Raw genomic sequence first — 5,007 nt, 5'->3', positions numbered from 1 at the left:
AGCTTGCTGCAGATTGTGCTGCTCCACATTGCCTGGTGGCATGAGGCAAAGGGGCTGCGATTGGCACAAAGAGAGCCAAGTGTTTTCAGTTCGTTTAGGAATCAATTAATTTCTTCCTCTCCTGGGCCTGCCTGACAGCATTACTGCGCTCAGCATCTCATGTCAGCACTGTGAAATTTCAGCAACAGCCTCAAACGCAGCAGCAGAAACTGGAGCGTGGGGCCAGAAAGCAATCAGCTGCTTTTGGCAATGCGTTTTGGAAGCGAGTCCTGTGTAAAGCAGCCCATACACACACATACCGAGTGCTCCGGGCAGGTATCAAAAGATCCCACCCCCCCCCCCCCTTTCTTCCTTTGAAGCAGTTTTGTTTTCTACCAAACGCAGCAGTCTTGGCGAGCTGGGAAAGCACTTTTACCGCCCTCCTGTGGTTGCAACACTGATCGAGCTGTAATAAAATCAGCTTCAAATTGGATGTGAGAAATTCGCATTTCTGGCCTCGGTTTTGTTCTGGCCCTGCTGGAGCTCCCAGCCTCCAAATGAGGGGTTCCATACACCACCATGCTGAGAGCCGCACTCACCATTTGGCTTTGCGTTACCATAGCAGAAGTTGTGCTTGAGCAGAAACAAACAGTGATTTCCAGCCCTGCAAGAAGAGTTTTTCCAGGCCTCCCTGGTGCAGACAGCAGCCCCCAGCATTGGCAGCTCCTTGTGCTCAGACCACACGCACCCAGGTCACTGCTCCTCTCAACCCTGCACAGCTCACGCACACCATAGGGTTTGCAGGGGAAGGGGATTTGGGACAAATGCATCACTGTAGTGACTCACCCACTTCTATGGTGCGTTCTGGGTTTCCCAGCTGTGCTATGGCAACAGCCAGAACAACACATTTTTGTGCAGTGTTTCATGCCGTGACCTTTTGCCAAAGTGGAATTGCTAAGAAACCACGCGGAGCATCGCACAGCCCTCACCCAGCAATGCACAAAGCTAAGGGCACCTTAAGAAACAGCAAACAGCTGCTTTGGTGCAGGGCAGCCATAGGGTTGTGCTGCCAAACCGCTGCCCCTCTGTGTGCAAAACAGCAGATTTTAACCAAAGCCAAATTCATTTTGGTTGAGAAAGCTCTGATCGAATCTCTGGGGCTCATTTCTAGTCTAGAGAACAGACACCCTGCCACCATAAGGACTGTGGTACAACCTAGACTAACTTTGTTTCTGCTCTTGGCTGGCTTTAAGCAGAATGCCATTCAGCAAAGGGAAACCCAAACATGCACAAAGCACACCGCATCATTCATCTGATCTTTGAATTCTTTGCTATGCAGAGAGGTGACTTTGTTGAGTAAGAACTGAGCCCTGAGTTTTGCAGAGCAGCTCTGTGGGCATCAGGAGCAGGATACCAAGTAGAGGAAGCTGCTTCATGGCTTCTCAGCTTGTGTTCGTTACCTTTAATGCCAGCAGGGAGTTTATAATCACCCAGGAGCAAAGAAGTCTATTTGTTCTCTTGCTAGCTTTACTTTTTCCACTTCCAGAAACAACTTCTAATCAAAACAGTACAAAAACTGGAAAGCATCTGAACTAACACAGCACTTGGTGAGATCCTAAAGCCTGCAGTGCCCATCCCAACCCAGAGCAGGGTTCAGCTCAGCACCCCCCTTCAGCAGAGCTGAAAACACCCACTACTGTCCCATTGCCTGGGGGGTGGAGGAGCTCAGCCAAGGCGCTGCCCTGGGTCACCATGCTGTGCTGCAATGGTACCCAACAGCATTCTGCACTACGTCAGCGTGCACATTTATACACCATAAACACGCTTCATTAGCCAGCACTGGCCAAGGATTGGCAGCTTCACAGCCGGCGCTGCTGGAAGCAGCAAGGATTATGCAACAGCTCTCCAAGAACACAAGGGTTTTATGGGCATTGTGAGTTGCAAGGGAATTGTGCTGCATCAACACAATCCTGCATGGATTTGGGATTAAAGGCGCGCTCAATTCACTTAAAGGGACATGTCAAAGCCTCCCTTAATTGTGATAAATCCCTCTCTTTCATTTAAGAAGGTGACATTTCATGGTAAATAAACCCAAGAAATTGGCTGGAACAAGGAAGAGCTTCCTGTTTTGTGATTCCCTACAATGAACAAAGCACAGCATGAAGGCAGCAGGCTGCATGCCTCTGAGCGTTTCTGTGGTCTTCACTGATCCATCCCAAGAAGCAAACCAGGGGCCAACCAGCCCTCCAAGCAGAGGGACCAAAGCAATCCCTGCTGCTGCTCTGGGAACTGAGCAGGCACTTACCTCAGAGCTGCTCCTCCTGCAGTGGGGACAAATTCTTCCTCATATACCAAACCCAGCACATTCCCACACAGAGGAAAACACTCCACCCCAATTATTCCCTGCCATTTGTCTGACATTTTCATTATCCCTGATGCAGCACCCATCAAATACCGTCTCATACCAAAAGCCATTTCTTGTCAAATTAAGTTGAAAGAAAAAGAGCAGGAAACTAAAAGCTCCACATCTAATCCTACCACCTGGAAAATCAGAAGAGAAATATAATTTTGTAGCCTTTCAAATTAAATCAGATTCCAGGCTCTCTACTGATGAGTTAATCCAATGCTGCATGGAATGGCTCCACTCAGCCATGACCAGCCTGAGACACATTCAGTTCACAGCAAGGCAGTTCCAGCTCACAGCCACTGCTTTTATTTCTTGTTCTCAAGCTATTTCTTTTAATTTTATAATTTGCCTCAGCTGCTCCCAGTTAAGAAGCCATCAGCAGGAGGTGGCTGTTAATTGCAGAGCTGTGTGCTCCACGAGCCCTGCAGTGGGCTCAGCTGGTGCTCCCAGCCCTGGGACAGTGCTGTACCCAACCCTGGATCTATGGTGGGATTGGCTCGGGAGCAGGGCTGGCTCAGATTTACTAGTAGGAAATGCTTATTATTTTCCATTTTAACATTATTTTTCAAGAGTTGCCTCTCGCGACAAGTGTCCATTGGGCTCCTGACTGGGATATTATGAGAATTTATGGCTGCCAGAGAGAAGAACTCCAAATTTATCAAGCACGGGGCTTTCAAATGCTGCCTAAAGTTGGAGCAATCTGATGTCTGTGCCATTCCTTCTGCTGCAGGGCACAGCCTGGGGGGACAGCTTGCACTGCAGGGCTGTGACTCAGAGAACAGAGCTTTTCTCCCAGCGTTGCATGGGTTCTTCACTCAGGTATGAGCACACACAGGGCACACTGACAGCCCCATTATTTCTGTGTGGCTCCCTGGGTGGCTGTGCTGTGAAATTGCTCTCAGGCTGCTGCTCCCTGGTGCTGTTCCTTCTGTGAGCAGCAGCTCCCACCTCTATTTGATGTTTTATGTAGGATTGACCCGCACACACTTCTGTGTCGCTTTATCCTCCTTTAAATGTATGAAGTATAACCAGGAGTCTCTCTCATGCTTTATTTTATTCTAATTTTTTCCCCCCTTTAGAAGTCTAGAATGTCACATCTGATCTCCCCTGGTTCTCCTGCAGCTCTTTGGGGAAATCTGATAGCAGCTGTTTCAGAAGCAGAAAAATAATTGAAAGTGCCACCGTGCTGAATGGTTACCACTGCCTCCTGTCCCCAAAATACACCTTTGGAACTGAGTGCTCTCCTGTCTGAGCAATGGGGTGAGCACCGTGTCCTGCAGACAGCAATGCAGGGCTGCAAAGGTATTAGTGAGAGAGCAGAAATGAAGAATTTCTTTGGTTATTTGAAGGGAAAGCATGAATGAACTGGTTCACTCTGAGCTTTTCTGGTACCGAGAGAAATAATCCCAGCGCAATATGGTGTTTTGGTTTGGTTTCTATTTTGTTTTCTTAATTTACAATGTGTTTTAGCATCTACGCAAAATATCCCTCAGGCTGCCAATGGCAACAGGACACAGAACAGTGATCTTATGTAAGAGAAGTTGTTTCCATGCACCATATACCCAAAGCCCTCTGCACAGAGGGGGTAAAACACTTCAGGATGGGTGCCGACCATCACAGCTGTACCCACACCATGGGAAGCAAGGTGCTGGGAGCAGCCTGACCCAATGGATGATGACAGGAGGAGAAGGGAGGGCTGAGCACCGCTCCTTGACCTGAGTCTGAGCCTTTCTTCATGTGCAGGGAAAACAGTTTGCACTGCAGCCCCTCCTGCAATCACAGAGGCTGCTCGAGAATGGGATGAAGAATTCCTCATCTCCTCTGGGCAGGCAGTGATGGATCATCACTGGGGCTATGGAATTTCCCCAGCCCTGGTGCAAAATCAATCTCCTGGCAGCATTTCAGCGGCCATACAGAGGGCTGTTTGGAAACTGCTGGGTCCTCTGATGTGCGGCTCTACCTGCAATCATCTGGGCTGCAGCGTTTTAATTTGTTTCCTTTAAAGAGACCCAAGGGTGCCACCAAGAGATAGCTTTCCAGATTCAAAGGAGACGGCGGAATTTGATCTCCTTCCATGGCCTTGTATGTAATTACTGGAGCGAACGAGGCAGGCAATACAGATGCAGAGGCTCAGAGAGGTGAAAAGGAGTTATTCAGAGCCAGCAGACAGAAACACACCTGCCAGGTTTGGTGCAGGAGTGCTGGCATTGCTGGGCAGACAGCAGAGCCAGGGCTGATCTTTCACACATCCCCATGGTTGGAAGCATCTTCCTTGGGAGCTGAAAGGAGCACATTGCTGCCCTTCCACCTGCAGCAAGCACAGCCCAAGGCTCAGCTCTGTTCATGTCCACATTTCATTTCCCCCACTCTTTGCAGGGCTTTGCAAGGTGTTTCTTTGTGCTGTATAGTTATAGAAGTTATGCAGCTTTGGACACCTGCAATACTCCAAAGCAGTTCATCTCTCTCCTGTTTTAATTGCACCTTACTTCAGGGTGTGACCTTCAGCTAAAAACCATTGCAGCCTCTTGGCAACACCAAGCTCAACCATCTGACTGCACAACTCTGCACTTTAACGGCCTCAGCCCTCCTCAGCGCCATCACTTTCAGAGAATTCCTTACGT

The 5,007-nt window shown here is 48.9% G+C and overlaps 1 long non-coding RNA gene across 2 annotated transcripts; it reads left to right on the top strand.

Annotated features, from left to right (window-relative positions):
* The first annotated feature begins 2,789 nt into the window (after positions 1-2,789).
* On the top strand, positions 2,790-4,628 carry LOC140262706 (uncharacterized). Of its 2 annotated transcripts, none has more exons than XR_011905854.1 (3): positions 2,790-2,872; positions 2,957-3,205; positions 3,509-4,628. It is a non-coding gene; the product is annotated as an uncharacterized lncRNA (long non-coding RNA). The 2 variants fall into 2 exon arrangements; XR_011905855.1 differs by having other exon boundaries at positions 3,466-4,628.
* Positions 4,629-5,007: the final 379 nt, after the last annotated feature.

The sequence above is a fragment of the Excalfactoria chinensis genome, chromosome 25, assembly GCF_039878825.1.
Source record: "Excalfactoria chinensis isolate bCotChi1 chromosome 25, bCotChi1.hap2, whole genome shotgun sequence".
NCBI classification, from domain to species: domain Eukaryota; kingdom Metazoa; phylum Chordata; class Aves; order Galliformes; family Phasianidae; genus Excalfactoria; species Excalfactoria chinensis.
This window is presented reverse-complemented; position numbering and strand designations above follow the sequence as displayed.